This window comes from Anser brachyrhynchus (assembly GCF_964034855.1).
Source record: "Anser brachyrhynchus genome assembly, chromosome: 5".
NCBI classification, from domain to species: domain Eukaryota; kingdom Metazoa; phylum Chordata; class Aves; order Anseriformes; family Anatidae; genus Anser; species Anser brachyrhynchus.
In genome coordinates, this window is record NC_137699.1 from 34,955,439 (window position 1) to 34,975,991 (window position 20,553).

The 20,553-nt window shown below is 47.2% G+C and overlaps 1 protein-coding gene across 9 annotated transcripts in view; it reads right to left on the reverse strand.

Annotated features, from left to right (window-relative positions):
• Nucleotides 1-11,229: 11,229 nt before the first annotated feature.
• The window catches only part of BAHD1 (bromo adjacent homology domain containing 1), a 62,291-nt gene continuing 52,967 nt past the window's right edge, over nucleotides 11,230-20,553 (reverse strand). For 3 of the 9 annotated variants that reach the window (XM_080595595.1, XM_080595590.1, XM_080595589.1), the window contains exons 8-12: nucleotides 18,986-19,135; nucleotides 15,261-17,648; nucleotides 14,529-14,683; nucleotides 13,168-13,397; nucleotides 11,230-12,473 (exon numbers count right to left, since the gene is read on the reverse strand). The gene's annotated coding sequence lies outside the window, so the exon portion shown is untranslated. Of the gene's footprint in view, nucleotides 12,474-13,167; nucleotides 13,398-14,528; nucleotides 14,684-15,260; nucleotides 17,649-18,822; nucleotides 18,895-18,985; nucleotides 19,136-20,553 lie in introns of those variants that run through there. The other 6 variants (XM_080595587.1, XM_080595593.1, XM_080595588.1 and 3 more) reach the window with 6 other exon arrangements.

Consider the following 20,553-nt stretch of genomic DNA (forward strand, 5'->3'; position numbering starts at 1 on the left):
GCTGACATCATCAGCCAAATTGGTGTTGAGCTCTTTCAGGCTGTCAAGCTCCTCTTCCAGCAATTTGCTCCCTGCTGGAGCCTGTGGGACTTGGCAGACCTGAGTGCTCCCGCTTCTACAGAAATAAGAAGTCATTTAGCCCGGGGGAGAAAAAAAAATAATAAATAAAATAAATGAGTCATTCATTTTGGTGCAGGATGCCGGCTGGGTCAGGCTGCACGCAGGCTGCCTTCTGCACCAGCAGCCTGGGGAATGCTGCTGGGCAGGAGGCTGGGCCCCGAAACGCACACAGCTGGGCTGGCATCTCCTACCCACCTGGGTTGTCCCCTCCAGGCAGCTCTCTTGGGTTATTAAGAAGCATTTAAGCAGATGTTGTTGAGCTGCAGAGCAGGGATGCAGAGAGATGAGCCCTCTCGACCAGCACTACATCAGCAATTTTCCTCCTTTTTGCTGCCACTGCTTGGGGTCACTTTTCCTTTGGGGACCACCGAGCTAGGAATTCCTGAAATGTGTGTTAAATAGCAAGCATAGTCCAGCTCCCCATCCCCTAGGTCACTGCTGGATTACAAGAAACAACTTTTGCAGACCAAGTGATGTGCTTAGCAGATTGCTGCTAACACACCTCCTTTACCTATCTCAAACTTCATCTTTTCCCATCAATTATTATCAGTGATGTATTTTCAGCATCTTGTATTGACAGGGTGAGCTACGAGAAGGCAACGCTGCTTCTGAAGTCCTGATGAATGAAACCATCACAGCAGCTCCCACCGGTACCCAATGTCCCAGAAAAGCTGCAGAAGAAATTGGGAGCTTGAGGCTAAGGAGGAAAGGGGACCTAGACAAACTGGTACAGGCAACACACGGTGTAGTTCATCAATGACCGACTGCAAGCACATACAAACCTCAACAACCAGTTCTTCCTGCTTTTCTAGCCCAGGGAGACCTCCAAGCGATGGTAAGAAATCAGGTGCACCAAATCCAGCATCACCCAGGGTGGTCAATGAGCCCAGTCTTCATCAAGAAGTAAAAACTGGATTTATTAATCTTCTGTCAGAAACTGCAGAAAGAAACATGGCTATCAGCTTTTGCATTTCCATGTGATTTGTACTGTTCGACAGACAAAAAGGCTTCACGCTGAAGCCTTAACATTTTCAGGAGCTGGAATAAGTATTTTATCCCTCCCTGGTGTAATAGCAGGCTAATGGCTCTGCTGCAGAGAGAAGAGAGCTGCCAGGGCTCAGCTGAAGGGATCTGAGCATTTCTAGGAGCTCAGGAGGAGCTCAGGAAGAGAAGGTCCAGCCACCTCCAGAACAAGTTGGACAGACCCTAGAGAGGGGATATTTGACAAAATCTCCGCTCAGCTCCAAAAAGCAGAGGTCTGAACAAAGGCTTGCTCCAGGACAGCCAAACGGTGACGGGCTATAGCAAAAAGGCCCAGTCTAAAAGCTTGCACTACAAGACCATCCCAAATGGCCTTGGGGTGTGAAAATAAGAGCTTAAAATATGGCTATGGCTTTGTAAAGCATCTTTTTCTGAGCAAGGAGAGCTGTGTGTGTCTCCTGTGCTCCAGATGATGGACGGAAGGACCAGAGGATGGAGTTGGCTGGTGACTGGTAGTGCTTAGGTGAAGCCTGGTAGGAGATGGGGAAGCCCAGGAAAGAGGAGCTTTGGCCGAGGGGATGCTGTAGGAAGCAGGCAGAGGGCGATTGACCTAATGAGGAACCAGAAAGACGGACTTTAAATAATTCGGAGAAGCAGTTATTTCCTCAGATTTCTTCCTGCAAGACTCAGCTGCATGGCCAGGGCTGGGAAGACGGTGTGCGGGGCTCTGGGGCGTGAGGCCACTGGAGAAAGAAGAGTGTGGCCAAAGCATCCACCAGAGAAAAGGGATGGAGGAGGGCTTTTTTCCCTCCTGGCTCACCCCATGGGTCTGAAACCAATCTGACGCAGGCAAAAAATCTCCCATTTCTCCTCATTTGGAAGTCGAACAGATAACGGGGCAGAGCAGCAGGGAGAGGTTTTCACCACATCACCTTCTGCTGTCTTCTGCCCAGAGGACCTAATGCAAACCATTGGCAAGTCTATTTTTGGCAGGAGGTAACAACCCTGAAAGCACGGGCTGCAACAACTGCTCGCAGCTGGGTGGCCGAGAGGTAAGATTGCAGATCCCTGCCCATTAAGCACTGCTATTTACATTTATCACTAAGAGTTTTGCATTGTGCTCTGAGGACCGAGCAAAACAAGCAGTTATTATGTGCTCCTTATTTCATTATTTGTTAACTATCGTGGCTGAGTCACTCTCGCTGTGGTGTTTGCCATGGCTCCTGCGGAGCCAGTGGCCGGGTAAAAACTGCTGGGGTATCCTCAGACCCATGCTAGCACTGTGGTTTCACTGCTCGTGCTGCCATCAGAAGGATTTTTTAGCATCGCGAGGGTATTCCGCACTGCGTGAGCATCAGTGCTTCCAGCTTGTTGGGTGGCCCGATCCGTCTCCAGTCCCGCTGGGTATTTTGGAAAGCTCCCAGTCGGAGCTGCTCTTACCCACACTTTCTTTCAAAACCATCCTTTCAAGCAGCAGGTCCCTTTTAAAGCTGTTCCTCCAGTACTATTCTGACTACATTAGGAGGTTTGATTGCCACAAAGGCATTTTTAGGAATGAAAGCTGGTGGTACAGGGGTAGCTAATGTGAAAAAAAAAAAAAAAAAGAAAAAAAAAACCTAATTTGAGCTCTGGTAACACTTAGCTTTGTGAATACCTATTTAAAAAAAAAAAAAAAGCATTTCACAGTTAATAAATAAATAAATAAAAGGATAAAAGGCTTTTTGATAAACAGCATATGCACACAATGCACATTGAGCCCACCAGGAGCAGCCTGGCTTTCTTGAGTAGGGGAGCCCTCAACATTTAGCTCAGCCCCTGGAAGTTACTGCTCCAAGCACACCACGTTTGCTTTAACTTTGCACACCGTCCTGCTGACCTGCTGGTGCAATACTACCCAATAGTTCAGTGGCAGCTAGCTAGAAATGATGAACTTGGCATTTCTGCAAGAAGGGAATTACAGCAAAAAAGTGCTTTGTGGCACTCACGGTGTGCAAAGTGCTCCTGGTGTCTCCCAATGTTCCTGGGCACCCCTGGGCTCCAGAAAGCACCAGGGTTTCTCCTGGCAAGCCCCTGTCTGAGGAAAGGAGTGTCGCCCACAGAGCTAGCCAGAACATTTTCATTAAAAGTTGTTTTCTACCAAAAACTCCTGTTGTCTATGCAGAGCTTGAGCTCGGCATCCCACCGTTTTTGGAAGCACCTTGGGTCCCGTTACAGCTCTGGGACCTCAGCCCATTTTTACCCATCCATAAAGCTCAACCTATCATTTTCAGGCAAAACACTTACCTGGTGTCACAGCAGCCAAACACTCACCTTTGTTTTATAGCATATAAAGTGATATATAAAATAGTCCATTTCTGTTCCTTGAACTTTTTCTGCTGCCTTTCCGTGTGGACTTCCTCCAGCCTGCTCCTGCCCACCCCTGCTGCTTCTGCCGGGGATTAAAAGCCTGATTTCCAAAAAGCTGGGATAATTATTTTGCTTAACTCAAATTTAAATGTGTTTAACTCAAAGCTATGAGCCTGTGATGATAAGCCCTCTGAGGGCTGAAGCTGAAAACACTGCTGGTGGCTCGGCAGGTGGCAGTTTTCAGTGGGCACCTGGTCCATGCACGCTGCCAAACATCACCATTTGTTTTATTGCTCAGCTTAGGCCATCTGAATCCCATTTGCCCTCCACAACACCGAAAGGGAGGCGGGGAAATATCCTGGATCCATTTGGATCAGACAACCGTAACGTCTCCACGTGGACGTTACCACTCCATGACCTGCCAAATCCTTCAGCAGCAGCAAATTATTTAACGTGATTTACGGACGGACTTGTTTCCATCCCATTATGTGCTCCCCCGATATCTCCTCTTCCTTAGCTCATCGCAGGATGATTCCGAGAGCTCACATTTTAATTCCTTTAAGCACAGCAAGGTCTTGCTGTGGCAAATTAATGAAGATTTCTTAAACCCTGGTTTACCTTTCATTCAGTTAGCTTACCCTTCATTCAGCTCCCCTAGCAGACGGTGAGAAGCTCCTTATTTTTTTTCCACAGTTACCAAATCCTCTCTCAGAGTAAAAGCTGGCATTTACCATACTTAGTTCTTCATTTTTTCCTGAGCTGGTGGTGAGAGCCTTGTACCATTCCCCAAACCACCCAGCCCCATCACCCAAAGCACTCCCATCTGGGTACGACCACCCGGGGCTCAGCCACAAGCCAAGGATGGAGCAGGGCTGGGAGCATTCCCCTAAAGAAACCCACAACTCAAGCATCACTTGCATTGCATTTCAAAAATGAACTTTTTTTTGGGGGGGGTGATACGGAAGCCCTGGGCATTTATCGCAGCAGAGATGGGGTCATGCTTCATGCCCTGGTTTGCTACACCTGGCAGTAACGTTTTGGGGACAGATCCTGCTCCACTCAACCTACAGCTGTGGCCCCAGACAGGGGGTAATCGTTTCAGCCTCTGGTTTGCTTCAGCTGATGTACTGGCTGCTGATTAGTATAACCATGTTGACAACACGCAAGCGGCACCACAATGTGCAGGGTGACTGGCACTAATTTCAGAAAATGAGCGTGAGCGCTCTTTTATTGTCAGAAAGGGAAGAGCTGCCACGAGCGGCGCTCTGTTGCTATAGGAACCCCTAAACCCTGGGGAAACGCCAAATTGCTGGACTGACGTGGCTCCTTCCGAGGTGGAAATGGGAATTTGCGGTCCCTTTCTGATGCCACCCCTCCTTGTCCACCAAGGGCGTTGGGGTAACCTCAGCATGCAAAACACAGACAGGTGCAGGGGGTTGCCAGAGCCCCGAGCGCTCTGCTGTGGCTACGCCATGATAAATGCACTATCCTGCAATTCCCCTCTCCAAAATTTGGCCTTTCTGGCATAGGTGCTTGGCTCTGAGCTTTCAAATACGCAGCTGGAAGTGGCCTCAGCTCAGCTCTGTGCATCCAAACCTGTCCAGATGTGCTCTGGAGTCCCTATTTCTTCTGTTGTTGAAGACTTCGGAGGGCCCTTTCAGGTGTCCCTGTCTCTTGTAACCACCCAGAATTCGGTGACATCCATCCCTGTTTGGTAAGGAATAGTTCCCCGTCCCCAGCAGACCTCCAGAGCAAGCAGCGAGGAGGAACGAGGCCGGAGCAAGGACGTCCCCATGGTGGAGATGCACGGGCACAGCTGTCTTGCTGGATAGGGCGAGCTCATGGGAAAAGAGGTCAAGTTTGACGAAAGCACCCTCCAGAGTTACCTTAGGGGATGGAGATCCCCCTGGGATGCACAAGCTGCTGGTTAAAGGATGGTAACACAAGTGATCCTGGTACAAACTAGGGGCAATAGTCACGGTCCCATCCTGACACATACAGACAAGGAAAAAGAATTGAGCCCCAGAGCTGTCAAAGTCCAGCTTGCTTCCTTGCAGCCAGCCCAAACAGGTCAGATTTAAGAGTAACTAAAAGATGGATGAGATCAATGCAAGAGCAGCGTGGACGTGACAAGCGGTGGTGTCAGCTCACCAGCCGCCCAGCACCGGTAGTGCTTTTCTTAACTGTCCTGAAAAAGGAGGAAAAAGGCAGCTGTATTTGTTGGCAGTGTGCACACGATGCTTACAAATGTCCAAAGTCTGGGGCTGAGATACATTTATCCCAATAAATACGAAAAAAAGGGTATTGCAATAATCCTGATGGGATTTAACAAGAGCCTGGAAAAAGCATGACCTGGCCATGGGTGGAAAAGGATGAATTTTGAAGATTTATTCCCACAAATGCATCCATGGGCACAACCTCACCCTTCTCACCCCAGCAGGGACCATCACTCTACAAAAGCGACACCAGCAGATACCCAGGCAGGCTTCCTGATGCTCGTTGCTCACATATTAACAAGAAATCTTCATTCATCTACTTGCCGCGGGGAGTTTTCAGGCTTCCAGCTCCTTCCATTCAGAGAAGACGACAGAGTTTTCCGGGTCTCCGTAATTATTTACATGTGGGCTGTATTTATTGGCAATTAAATGGTTCAGCGGCTCCGAGACATCAGTCTCCTCTAAACATGTTGTTTGCCAGATTGCTTCCTGCCAGCAATCCCTGTGGGCTGGGAAATGTTGTCGAGCCCTCCGGGGCTGCATGTTCGGGAGGGAGCAGCTGGCAGAGCCCCCCCGCCGGGGCCACGGCGCTCCGCGAACGCTGGGAAAAAATAATGTGATAGCACAGCCTCACGTTCAGCAATTCGGAGGCTGCGGGGGGGATTCGGGTTTGTTTTAAACACATTTGCAGATCGGGGCACCGGGGGGTCAGGGAGGAGGTTGGGATGGTGTGCGCAGCATCCGCGGGAAACGGCTTGGGAAAAGCACAGCGATTTGGCAAAACGTGCAGTGGCGTGGTAAAAAATCCAGTAGCTATGGAAATACCTGCAGCTAAAACACTCAGCAAACCTGGCAGGGCATGCAGCAGGCTGGTAAAGTATGGAGCAAGCCCAGTAAAACGTTCAGTGATTCTAAAAAAATGTGCAAAAATCCTGATGAAGTAAGCAATGGCTCTGGCAAAGCATGGTGTGATCCTTCCAAGCAAGCTGGTAAAAGATACAAAACGTGCAGCAGTCCCAGTAAAACATGCAACAACCCCAGCAAAATATGCAGTGATCCCAGCAAAACAGGCAGTGGCCTGGTAAAATGTGCAGTGGCTTTGGCAAAATACGCAATAATTCTGATAAGACATGCAAGCACCCCATCAAAACACGCAGCGATTGCAGTAAAACCCAAGGCAGCCCTGATAAAACGAGCAGTGACTTGACGAAACTGAAAGCAATCCCAGGAAGGCATGTAGGAGACCCGGTAAGAAGTGACCCCAGTGAAACATGTGGCAAATTTTTTGGAAACAGCAGCGGGGGCTGGATGCAGAATGTTTTTGGTACCTGGATCCATTGCACGTGAAGCATATTTGTGACCAGTAGCGAGGTGCTTTAAGCATTCACCTACAGCCTCAAGACGGCTCAAAATTACCCGAGCTAATAACCAGAACGCAAGGAGGCACTAATTACACACAATCTCATGTGGTCCAAATCCTCCAGGCCCGCAGGGGATGGCAGCAGGGTGTTTCCGAGCAGACAACAGCCTTAAAATATCCCCGGTTTCCTCTCTCACTTCCCCTGCAAGTTTTATTTCAGGGGATGATCCCACTGCTGCTCTCCGTCTCGTGTTCCCACCAGCAGCCCCGTCTCCTCCCTTTATTCACATCCCAATGCCTTTAACCATCATCACCGGCAAAGGGGAAAGGAGGAGGGATGGGAGAGAAAGGATTTGCCGCCGGGAAAGCCTCTGGAATAGGAAACTCCACCGGGCAGCTCCAATATTGCAGAGTCAGGGGGAGGCCACATTAATGCTGAGAAATTGGAGCTTTAAGAGGGGGAAAAAGCAACCCCTGGGCTGTGCAGCTCCCCAGCTCATGCTGAGCATGGTGCAAAATGGTTTTAGGGCAAAGGACTTCATATCCCGATGCAGGAGTGTTTGTCTCCAGTTTGTTTTTTGTTGGTAAAAAACGAAAAGTTTAGCTGCAATTTAAAAGTCTGGGAGGTCGCTTTGCTGTGTGAGAGCTGCTGCAGCGACAGCAGGAGGAACTGCATTGGCACAAAGGGCAGCAGAAAGCCGTTGGGTGACGAATTTCAAGACCAAGAGGACGTGGGAACTGTCACGCCCTGCCACCACGGCTTCACAGCCCCACACGGGGCCGGGGGGGGCACACTGCATCTCCCCAGCAGCAGCAAAAACACCCCAAAAGATTCATTAAAATAAGAGGCAGGGCTACCTCTTGCTATTGCTTTATTATTATTATTATTTTTAGTGCTGCTCACTATGGCAGGAGGCTTGCTGGAAGCCCCGCAGCCCCAAAGTGCCTCCCTGCAACCTCTGCTAAGGCAGAAAAACTTTATTTTCTCCCAGGCCAGGCTTGCTCCTGGCGGGGCTCTCATCAGCTTAGGACCCACTTGGACTTGCCAGTGAGCACCTGGAAGCTTTCTGAGTGAGGAGCACGAGGATCCAGATGTTTAAGTGCATTTACTGTATTTTCATGTTTTATATTTCAAACTTTTGTTCAACATTTTTCACCTACCCAGCCCTTTCCGTGGGTTGAGCTGCTGTTTTGCAAATGGGCCTGGATTACCTCAGTTCTGCTCCTTTGCTGTCAGAAAAGCAGGGCCCATGCCTGCCATACTATTTAGCCATTTATGCTTTACTTTTCAATTTATAATTCTGACATCTTAAAAAAAAGAAACAACTATTAAGCATCAGTCACAGTTTCAGAAAAGTTGTCATGGGGGGTGTTTGTGTTGCTGCTCTTTTTAGCATATTCCTATTTTCCAAAATTTCCTCCTTACCTGATCGTACACAACAGAGAAATAGCAATAAATATGATCCTGCAAGCACATTTCCAAGCCTCCAGCCCCCATGTGTTTGACTGGGGGGAAACACAGCCCTGGCACTTCCAGAGGAGGAGAAGGAGGTGATTCAGCGCCAAAGCGCCCCGTTATTTCCCATTTCAAAGAATTTTTGCACGGAGGAGGAAGGTGAATCAGCACGGTGCTGCTGTTTTGCTTTGGTTCGCTCCTGCTGCACAGCGAGGTTTCACGGCTCAGGCTGGCACTTTAGGGAGGTACAAAGCAAATTCCCCCGGCTTCTTGGCTCAGGCTCCGCAAGCGAAATCACACCAAGCTGTGCTAAAAGTGAAGGGAAAATACAATCTCTCATCTCTAATTCTGTGTTTTGGGCTGGCAGGAAAAGGCTCTTTGGAAGTTATAAAAAACAAAGGTGCTTTTTTTTTTTTGGCCTTTTTTTTTTTTTTTTTTTTTTTTCCACCCAGGAGAAAAGGAAGCCAACTCACACAGCTTTACAGGCAAATGCAGAAGATTTCCTTTTTTTTCTTTTTGCAGAAGAGACGGAGAGGAGGTCGGGTACAACAAAGCTGCATATGCGATGACATGGGATTTCAGTTTTGGTTACCAATCCCACTAACAACTTCCTTTGAGTCCCAGACACCCCATCCATCACGGACCCTTTCGGCTGCAACAAGAAGAGCAGGACTTGTTTGCATGAGAGATTAAAATGCCACAGGAACAACACAAAAATTTCTTCAAACTGAGCTTCCAACTGCAAAAATGCCATTTTTTTTGCCCTGTTTCTCTGGATAAACCCCTCCAGGGATCACCATCTCAGGGGTGAGGGTCTGGTCTCTGCATGGGTGAAAGGACCCAGAAACCACTTGCTGATAGCATTTACTGGGATGCTACTCTGATATATGCCATCTACAAACATTAACTGATTTTTTTTTTTTTCCTTAAAAGAGCCTGGCCTGGAGATCCTGGGCTCTCTGGGTGCTGGCTGAGGTACAGAAAATGATTTTGAAGGTATGCATACTCGAAGCGGGAAGCAACTCAGGTCCATCGACGTGCTTTGTATCTCGCAGTCCGGGACCTTTGCTGTAAGGCATGGAGAAGGCATGGCATGGAGAAGGTGGATGGGCAGCTCGGCTCTTACTGTCGTAGGCTTAAAATGAGAGGAAATAAAAAGAAATCCCACTCTTGACAAACAGTAACAACAACAAACTATTAACCAAATACCCATGGCTTTCTGGGTTTTCCCAGACAGGCACTGCTAAGGACAGGAACTGCCTGTTTTTTCCCCAAAGCCCCTCACCAACTCGCAGCTCTTGAGCCTGATGGTTGGCTTTGACTCCAGCCAGTGGAGAGGCAAAGGATAATTTTGCAAGAGATAAAACAGGAAAAGAGAAGCAAAAAAGAAGAGGGATCCCAATATATGCCTGTTCTGGGGGGTCTGGAAACTTGCCATCCAGTACGCACTGTACTTAACCAGCTACAGCCATTTGCATCCACTACAAGCCAAAAATGCCACCTGGGGGACCCTTAGCATGCTTTTAACCAGGGCTTTTTGCACAGATGACATACAATAGCATGACATAGGCAGGCTGATCTTTTTTTTCCATTTCTCACACCCTGGAATCTCTACCAGGACAAACAGCTGCCTCTAGTGCATGGGCAGATATCACCCTTCTGTGCACAAATCTCTCTTTTTTTTTTTTTTTTTTTTTCCTAAAAGCTGCCAAGCTTTACGAGCACTGGGTCTGCTTGTGTGTGTTTGAAACCCATGCTTAGTCAGATGCAAATAGCTCCAAGCAGTGTTTTGCTTTAGTTGCCAAATACTTTTCCTGGTATACGCATTGATTCTTTTTTTGTTATTATTATTTATTTTTCTCACCAGGCTGCAGTCAAAACACACGCACAAATGCTGGGTGTCATCATCCCGTGCCTTTCTGCAGCCTCACTGGCACAGACCTGATTTATAGCTGAAATACCACGGGCTGCCTTAAATTTCTGCTCAAGCTCTAGGAAAACTCTTTGTGAAAACTTCGGGTGCTGCTCCAGCTTTCCAGATCTATCGGGTCCAGCTGCCCTGTAAGCTCTGCAGACCCAGTGTGTAGCTTAAGGGTAAACGGAAATTTTTGGCTGAGACTTCAGCAAAGTGACCGTGCAGGAGGTGCTTGCCAGCAGCCGATGATGAAACACAGAAATCCAACAGCAGCGGACAGACATGCTGGGATCGAGCTGCAGTGATTTATGGGCTTGATTTTGGGGAGAAATGCAGCGTCTGGGAGCTGTGGATTGGAGTTACCCTGTGCTGAGCAGCTGTTCACATTCGTGATGGTGATCTCAGGGTTGCCACACATCCACATTGCAATGAGAAAGGAGAAAAGAGCTGTTTGGTGCTGCAGAACACCCCGGGATTAAACCATTAAAAAACCTGCCTACAGGCAGGGATGTGCCTATACAATGAGAAGGAGAATGAGGGCACTGCTCATGGCTCACTACTGCCTGGCTCATCACTCATCCGAGTTGCAATCTCACCAGGAGAGTCGAAAATATTACAGCCCTTTTCCCACGGTTGCTTCTCTATTATTCTTTTTAATAGCCTGTGACGCCATGGTTGCATACGGAAGCGATTTGCTGAATGGGGCTCTAACATAAAGCACGCGCTGTCAGCACCAGGAAAGTTTGGAGGGATGGAAAAAATCCCCATCCTGTCTATTTTTCTAACAGGTAGTAAGGAGATGAGAAAACCCAGGGGTTAAGGAGGTTGGCAGAGCCTGTCTCACTCCTCACATGGGGTTGCCCTACAAAATGCTTCCTGGGGAAAACCTACAAAACCCCTGGGCAGTAACGCTGGGCACCCTGGGTGCTGGGAGCACGACGGCAGCATCCCCAAGAAACCCACCTACTTTTTTTCACACCCAACTGGCAGAAAACCTGGGGGCTGTCCAGCGGCAGGATGCCAATGAGCAGGGAAGTGGATTTTTAGCACGATGCTGTCCTCCCTCTCCTCTGGTTCTAGATGTGTGTTTTCTCTTACCGCTTTTTCAGTCTGCCTTTGAGAGAAGGCTGCATCGACACGTCCTCCTTCACTGCACTGCTGGCGGTGACTCCTGCTAGGAAGTGGAAGGTGATGGGTAAATCCCGTTGAGAGAGAGCAGATCTGTGCTAACTTGCAGCTTTGGGCTGGAGCCGTGCCTGGGGACCCTGCCACGGCGCTTATTTTGTCTGCAAAGCCAGGACTGCATTCAGGAAAGCGGGGTCACAAAAATGACATCTTTCCTCCCAAATCCATTCCATGTGTGCATGCCAGAGGCGTATCTGCCGAAGCGAGCAGCTGCTAAAGTCTGTCTTGTTTTCTTACAAATCAGCCCGATCGTGATGCTCATCCATCAGCGGAGCTCTTAGCCAAAATCTGCCCTGAGGCCATGTGGACAAGCTCTTTGAGGGAGCGGGTCCTCAGCGAGGACAAGCTGCAGACGGTGCCAGCAAAGCAACCACGTGGTGGACAGCCACAGAGGTGTCCGTCCGGCAGAAGTCCCTTCAGTCCAGCTTCATTTCAAGAGGATCAGTGGAAGTTTGGTTGTTTAAATACGTTTCTATTTCTTTTTCGTCTGAAGAATTGGAAAGAAATCACTGTGTTTTCTGAAGAGCTGAATCAGACCTGCCCCTGGGACCCCTCAAGCCTGACCTGCACGATGCCGGATCTCCGAAGTCCCCTTCCAGCCTTGATTAAAACCCCTTCACTAAGGGCCTTGCAGGAGTCGATGCGATTCTTCCTAAACGAGCATTGCACATGGGGCTGCACTGATCTCTCCTGCTGGGAGCAAGAAGATAATTAAGAGCAACCTCTTCAGACCTCGTTCGCTGGGAAGCAAGACCTTTCTCCATCAGCTGCCTGCTACTATTCGTGGCCGGGAGAAAGTTGCAGCTTTTACACTCCTGCTCTTTCCTAATTGCCTCGTTTGGCCGCTGATACCCAAATGTTGATCAATGATGGCCAGCAGGCCATCAAAACGAGCTGCAAGGAACAGCGGGCATGATTTTAACTGTGGGAATTTAAAAAAAACAGCAAACAAACAAACAAAAAACCTACCACCCTCCCTTTCTTGCTGTGAGCTTGCTATTCCATTCGCAGATGGCCAAAAAAGCAGTTTAATGCTTCCTATATACCTATACAGTTTCCTATACTCCCATATACTGGGAGTATATAGGAAGTCTGCACACAGTGTGAATCCTCACTTCTCTCCATGGCACTACCAGGGCACAGTTTTCTCTCTCAGACCTCAGCACCTCTCCTTTCCTTCTTCTCCATGGGGACATTGTTAATGTCTTCCTTCTGGCATCAAGGAGAGGCATGGCTTCATGCCACTCTGCATTTTCCATTATGACCGGAGCCCCGATTCCTGTTCCCTCTCCACCTTCAGGAACACCATAGAAGATGAAAGAGCTTTTTTTTTTTTTTTCTTTTTCTTTTTTTTTCCGTTCTTTGCATTCACAAGGCCATGAAAAGGTGCAACCCTTCCAACAACTAAACATTGCAGGTAGAGGCATGCTGCTCGAAGCCTGACCACAGCCTGCAGCAAAGCCAAACCCTCTAATTCCTTGTGCATGAAGTTAAAAGGGAGCAGCAGCACCACGTATTATCTTTTTCCCCCCAAAGTCACATTTTTGAGAGCTGATATAGTAAAATGATCCGTAAGCATGTTACTTACCCAACTCTTCTCTGTGTGCTTGGCAATGGCACATTCCCAGTTTTCCTGGATGCCGTAACCTGATGCTTGCAGCCCAAGCCAGCACTGATGTAAATATGTTGCTTTTGAATGACGGAAGCTTTCAGATTAAAATGCAGTTCTCTGAGTTCTGGTCTGAGAGCTACATCCCTGTTGCATCCCAAATTCACACCTCGACTGAAACAAGGATGAATTTCTTTTCTGCTGCCAACCTGCAGAAGACCAAGCTCCCTCTAAGGCACAAATCCTGAGCATCCCGTGGCTGCTCTTGGAAATCCTTGCACTCACAATGATTTCAGCATGCATGATTTGCTTGGATAGTCACTCCCAGAAACAAGATAAACATTTTGGTATCCTCTTTGCTAATTTTTAGCATTGCTCTGACTCAATGAGAAAGCAAGGGCAACACCTCATTGTTTAGTCTACCACCAAACTCAATGGATGGGCACTGAGCAGCAGCAAGCAAGAGTTTTAGCCACGAAACTGTCCTTTCCAACTGCTTCAAATAACTTCTCAAAGAATGAAAATGTTGTTGGGCAGATTTTTCATTAACCTGATCAGGGCGGCTTTTGAATGAACGAACTGATTCAAGCCTTTTAAATCTGGAATAAATCTGGAATAAATCTGCACCTTAGGGTGATTCTGCTGAAGTCAGTGGAGCTAAAGACAGAGGGAGATCAGACGAGGCTTGTTCAACGCCCTTCCACACAGTTCTGATGTTTCAGATACCTCCATTTGCGGTGGCTTTCGGCCAAAGGGCCAATTGCCAAGATTAAACATATCAGAGCTCTCTGAGCCCATTGCTGTTCCGGCTCTGAGCCAGTTTCTCCTCACCTGGGGACCCACGGGCTCCCATGGAAATTGTGTGGCCAGCAAGGTGTGAAGATGATGCAACTTCCATTATTTCCATGGAAACCAGCTTTAGTCAGGGCTTGGACTGGATTTTTTTTATTATTATTATTTTTTAACAACTGCTTCTGCCTAGCACGAGCTTTTTACTGCTGGTAAATTATAAATATCTTGTGCAGATTTGCCGTCCTGCCTTCCCTAGCTCCTTGCTGGAATATGGGGACAGCAGCCCATACCTGGCTCCTTTGCTAACTGGAGTCCTGTAAACCCCCTGCAAATCTAAAGGATCCCATTGGCCTCATCGCTGTCCCCAAAGGTCTCACCCAAAGCAGCTTTGCCCTGCTTCCTACAGTAAGATGGGTATTTCTTCCAAAAGATGATAACATCAAAGCCAACCTTCTGTCAAAATAAAATGGTTGTTCATTAGGAAAAGTAGCAAACTAAACAAGAAGCATTTTGTGCTTGTGCATTCACTTTTTTTCATTGCCACTTACTCTTGCAGCAGCCTAGAGCCAGCAGCATCCCGTTGTGTCCACCTCCTTTAGCAGAAGCTGCGTTCTTGTTGTCTCCCAACAAAACCTAGGACAGAGCTGGGACTGGAGGCAGCCTCCTCACTGGTGAGGAGGGGACAAGCAAGCGGGGCTGGCAGCTGAAAAAAAAAAAGGACAGCTTTGAATATCCCACCTTTACCCACAACCTTTCATAATGCTTTTCAACAATGGCTTCGCTGTCCTTTTCTGGGAGTTTTGTGGGGCTGGCAGAGCCCCGCTGCCTTGGCAAACCTTTGCTGCTATCGTTACCCACAAAAGGGCTGTAAAAGCCTCTGCGATGTTTTCACTGGATGAAGTGCTTTTTTTTCCTTTGCTGAATAAACCCTTCCATGACTCAAGCGGCTGCTGGGGCGTGTGTGTGTGTGTGTACACCACGCTGCAAGGAAACCCCTGTCTCACAGGGCACTCGTTTTGGAAAAATCCAGTTGAGTTTTCAAACCCACATCCATTTTTTATTTTTATTTTTTATTTTTTTCCCCAAGCACCTTGATCTTAGCAAAGGCTAAACAGGAAAGACGCATGGCTTTCAAGACAGTATGAAGTCCACGTCAGCACCTTGTGAATTCATTGCTTTTATCTGTAGCTGTTTTGCCACCATCTGGCCTCGCATTGCAAGAGGGCAAGGCAGGGCATGCTCTGTGTGGGTTAAGGAAAAAATCAGGCAGGGGTGTTTACCTCTTTTCGAGAGCCCCTGGACAGGGGCTTTTCAAGATCCCCTGGACACATGACCAGCCATTTTGGGTGCATTCTCACAGACAGCACGGAAGCATCACTGTTGAAGTTATTCCTGAGATGCAGAAAAGAAAAATGAACCAACCAACAAAAAACCCACTGTGGTTTTCTGCAGATTTTTCAGCTTGCTGTTGCACACAGACACTACGCCTTGCACCTAAAAGCAGACCTGCAATAAAATTCTAGCATCCACCTGCAGAAAGAAAGCAGAAGAAAGGGCAGTTACACTCCGGACAATGCAATGCTGGTATTCACACTGGAATTGGCATGAACCAGAAAAAGGTAAGGCTACAGTTTTGTTTTAATAGCTTGTTGTATTTTTGTAGTGCCTTAAAGTCAACGTTTGCAAAAGATTTTACCAGCTCTGTTTACCTCCCAGTCACTGGCTATGAGGTTTGGGCTAGATTTTGATCCAAGGAGCTTTGCTCTGCTCTGTTCAGCAGCATCCCAAAAGCAAAAATCTCATCAGAAGAACCCTTCTCATGAAGCTGGAACCAAAAACTTCAGAAAATGACCCCGCTCTGTTTGACCTGAGCTCTGCTCTCTGCTACCAAACCGTGTGCAACCGAACAAGCTCCTCTAAAACCACAGGCAAAAATTCCCTCACGAGGGTACAGGTGGGAGTCCTCGATATTCGCGTAGGGAATCAGATTATAGGGGCTCTTTCAATATAGCTTGGACCCTCAGAAGTAAGACACGTGACTGTAAGCACTATGGATGAACCCCGAGGGGTATGTGCAGAGTACTGCCTCCATCAGTAAATCTTGGCCTCATTATACTCATTATACACAACGGCCCGTTAAATACATTTTCTTTCAGAATTTTCAAAATGAAAGAAACCTCCTGAGGATGATCGCACTCCCGCAAGAAAAAAAGAAATCCCACCTAAAAGCAAGAGGAACTGTCTGCAGAGATTCTCCCCCATAAAAAAATAATAATATAAAAGGTTTGAAACAAAGAGGAGGAGAAGCAAAACTGGTTTTACACCTTGTGCAGACATCGAAACAAGCGTCCGCAGTGCTGCTTGCTCCCGCCGTGCTCCGGAGAGCTTTATTCCCGTTAGATACGGGGTTATGGCTAGCAGCCAGCGAGGCGACTGGCAGCGTTAATGCACTTACTTCAGCACCAGTGCCTGGCAAGGAAGTTATTTATTTCTGCAAAAGCAATAGGAAAAAGCCCACAGGAAAGAGGAAAAAATCTGACGCACGCACCAGAGCTCAGCTGTGGAGCCCAGAGGGACCATGCTTAAAACCCTGTTCTTTCCACGAGTGGCTGGCTGCAATGAACCTGCTTTAGAAATTCAGAGGGCCCAGGCTGCAGATGCCAAATGCCAGCTCAGGGAGTGCTCCTTGTCACCAGCACTGGCTCTGTGATGCTGATGCTCCCTCCCGAGTTGTTCGGGTCCAAGCGGTTTCTTCTGCCTGGTGTGAAATCCCCGAGCTTCAACGAACAGTCCTCGCATCGCACTGCCAACAGCCAGCCCCTCGGGTGTTAGGTATGCTGAGATGAGGCTTTCCAGACCTGCTAACATTGGAATTGGTAAATGAGGCAATACGTAAAACGATTTTTTGAAACAATAAGGGATCGTGACCTGTCCTGCTCCCTTCTCCAAGGGGGAAAACAAACCAGCAGCCCTGCATGCTAAACTCAAATGGCTCGCTTATTCCCATTCCTGTAGTCCCGGTGCAATATGGAAATTATTTAAGATGTTGGCTCGCTGACACGCTGTTATGATTTAAACAAGACAACACAGAGCAGGGATGGATTTTCCACACCTCTCAGCTGGTTAACCCCTGGCAAGCAGGGACCTTCTCACCATGTGCCCACGGTCGTTCCTTCTGTGAGCACTCAGAGCTGCCATGCTCACACCGCTGCAGAAACCAAGGTCTTCTTCCATGAAGCAACTGGATGCACGAGTCTCATTTCACAGGAGGATCACCTAAATCAGACCTGGTCCACGAGCGAGTGAATCTGTCTCAAGTGTAGCACGAGCTATGAGAAATAACCCAGCAAACTGATACAACAAAATCATAACGGCAGGTTGCAGTTACCTATTTTTAGTTCTTTGTGCAGGGAACATGATGCTGGTTTAGGCATGTACATAGACACACCATCTTGACCATAATGAATTCCTAACGTGGAGAGAGAGACCGTAGAAATTAGCACAGCACAAACACTTGCCTGTGTGAACAGGGAATTCTTCGTGATTTCATGCTTTCGGCTAAAAGAGATGCCAGCGAACTGGAAAGACACGAGCACGCAGGACTGTGTGGAAGATGACACACTGAGCACTGATGGACATTTAGCTTCTGATACTGGATCAGTAAATCCCTGAGGAAAAAGAGAGAAGAGAAGAGAAGAGAAGAGAAGAGAAGAGAAGAGAAGAGAAGAGAAGAGAAGAGAAGAGAAGAGAAGAGAAGAGAAGAGAAGAGAAGAGAAGAGAAGAGAAGAGAAGAGAAGAGAAGAGAAGAGAAGAGAGAGAGAGAGAGAGAGAGAGAGAGAGAGAGAGAGAAAGAGAAAGAGATTTTATGCCCTTGCCCTCTCTCCAGCACAAAATCCCACATCATTATATATATATATGTATTATGAGGGATATATAGATTTAATAAAATATATAAATGTATCCCAGGCAGGAATCAGACACAACTGTTGCTAGCAAGCAGTCCAGGACCAAACATGCACCAAGCATAACTATGTCTGCTAACAAACCATGGCATGAAGTAGGTATCTGTTAGCACAAACCACGGGAACTTGACCTTAAAAAAACGAGTTTTCCCTGCTCTTCATCAGGCTCTTCATCTGTTGCCTTCTCTGATCATTGCATTTCTTACATGATCAATTAAATCCTCATAAAACACTCTGGAAGTATTCCTCTGTGCAAAAAGCATCACTCCATGCCACAGGGAGCTCTGGATGTCGTACAGGCATTGATTTGGGGGAAAGAGAAGCGTTAGGGCTGGGTCATGACCAGCACTCACATGGGGGTAAAGCACTCGACTCCTTTCTGTAGCCCCCCCCAACTACAACCACGGGAGCTGCAAGAGATGAAAGGATCAGTACAACATATTCTTTTCTTAGATTTGGTAGAAATCGGTAGGTCCAAGAGTCACCAGGGAAGGAAGAATAAACCAGCACGCACAAATGGAAAAAACTGAGAACACAAAATGCTTCTTTTTTAAGGTAACCTTCTTTTAACGTAAGAAGGGATTAATGGCAAATTAAAATAAAATCTCACTGTAGTAATCTAGAGGGACATTGTCAGAAGGTCTCCATATAATTAGATGGAATTAAGCTACCGGAGTGTCTCCAGGTATCCTTGCATGTTTCTGTAGAGAAAACATGAGAGTGGCATGGTCCGGGCGATGATTTTGACATGAAGTTAGGAAAAGCAACAGAGAAAAATGCAGTGCCAACACCCCAGTGCTAAAACCTTCAGCTGTTCAGCTGGGGAAGCTTGGGGCATCCCATCTAGTGTCGAGGCTTCATAAATAATAAACCAAAGGAGAACAGATCATCTTTTTATTCTGCTTGGTGACTGCAAGAATGGAGATGGAAAAGTGGAAAAGGAGCTGCCAAACTGGAATAGATCAGAAAGGAGAAGTGTTAAATACGGTTTGATCAAACCAAGACAGCTTCTAACTTCATGATTACCTCCTCCCAGTGCGTACCTGAGCTGCTCTGAAGTCCTTCTCTCTGCTTTCAGTTTCCCCAGGTCCCCAGGAGGAGGGCTGGATCCCGCTCCATGTCTCTTACCTCCAGTAGACAATGTCAGCTCTGGAATTTGCTCCGGATTTATTCCATGCCAGAGAAACACTTGACTAAAAGAAATAATAGAGCTGATAAGAGATGAGTTTCTTTTCCTTTTTCCTCCCTTCCTACTCAGCTGAAAGGTTTCTCAGGAAATTGTATTTTTAGCCACGGATAAAATGAAGTATCACTAATGGGAACCCAATTGATTTTTCATACTTGCATTCACCAGCTTACAAGTGGCTGACTTGCCACAGCGAGGTAAGAAAATCAAAGACAGATAAGAAAAGCAAAGACGTGACCCTGACCGAGGAAGAGGAATGGGGTGTAGAGGCAAACGACAAAATCCCCCCCTGCCATGGCTTTTCGGAAGACTTTTCCACACTTTGCCAGGTATAGGACAAATTTTTGCTCAAGCTATGAGGTTTTGTGGGTTTTGCTCACGTTCAAGCCTTCCTTAAAGAAGGGTACAAGGAACTGGGAAAAGGCTGTCTGCTTTTATTTAGAGAGAAAAAGGCAATCAGTGACATCCAGTGAGCAAGTAAGTGCAGAATCCATGAAAAGCAAAATCCGTCTGTGTGCAGTAAATGAGATTAAGGGGACAAGAGACTAAAAAATTAATGTGGAGAACAGAAGGTGCAGCAGATAAACAGGCAGCACAAACTTTTCAAATTTCTGAGAAATAAGCATTTAATAAAAACCCAGTTTCTGAACAAGTAGGAAACATTCCCTCAGCCTCATTGACACAAAGACAGTAAAGTCTAACCAGCTTATTCCCAGTTAGAAAGACCTGAAGGTTTAGATTAAGATTAATTAAGAAGATTTAATTAAAACACAGACCATCCCATCACTGGCATCTGTATCACAAAACAAAATAAAATCTGATTCCCAGCTGATATCTGGTGTGTTTGGCTGGAGAACAAGGCAGATCCAGATGAATCAGCTGTTTCCAGTGCTGGGCCCCAAATATTCCTGCACCATCACCAAAATCACCAGGGGCAGGCAAGAGTTTTAGCCACACAGACCTGGCACAAAGAGAGCAAAGCCCGTTTCTAACCCATTTTTTGAAAGGCACAGGATGCAGAAGTAAGGATGAAGCCAGGAGCTGAAGCCCATGAGCGTAGCACTCATTGCTCTCATACACAACCCTGATCCCATCAGAAGTAAAAATCACTGAGCTCAGTAAACTCAAACTGCCCTGCTATTGACTTGAGCAGAAGGAGGCGGCAATTTCACCGTGTGCGTTCATAGATGCAGTGAATCTATTGTCATTTAAGGCTATGCCCTAGGCAGGATTTTCCATCCCTCCACCTTGAGTTCAGTTGAATGGGGCTCCATGCCCTTCTTCCAGACAATTTTGGAAATCTTATCAAAAAAAAAGAAAAAAAAAAGAAGAGAGAGAGAGAGAGAAAAACTTATTTTTTTTTCTGTCACTTTCTTGAGATTAATCCCAGGAAACCACCAAGTCCCTTTTGTATCTGTAATCCAT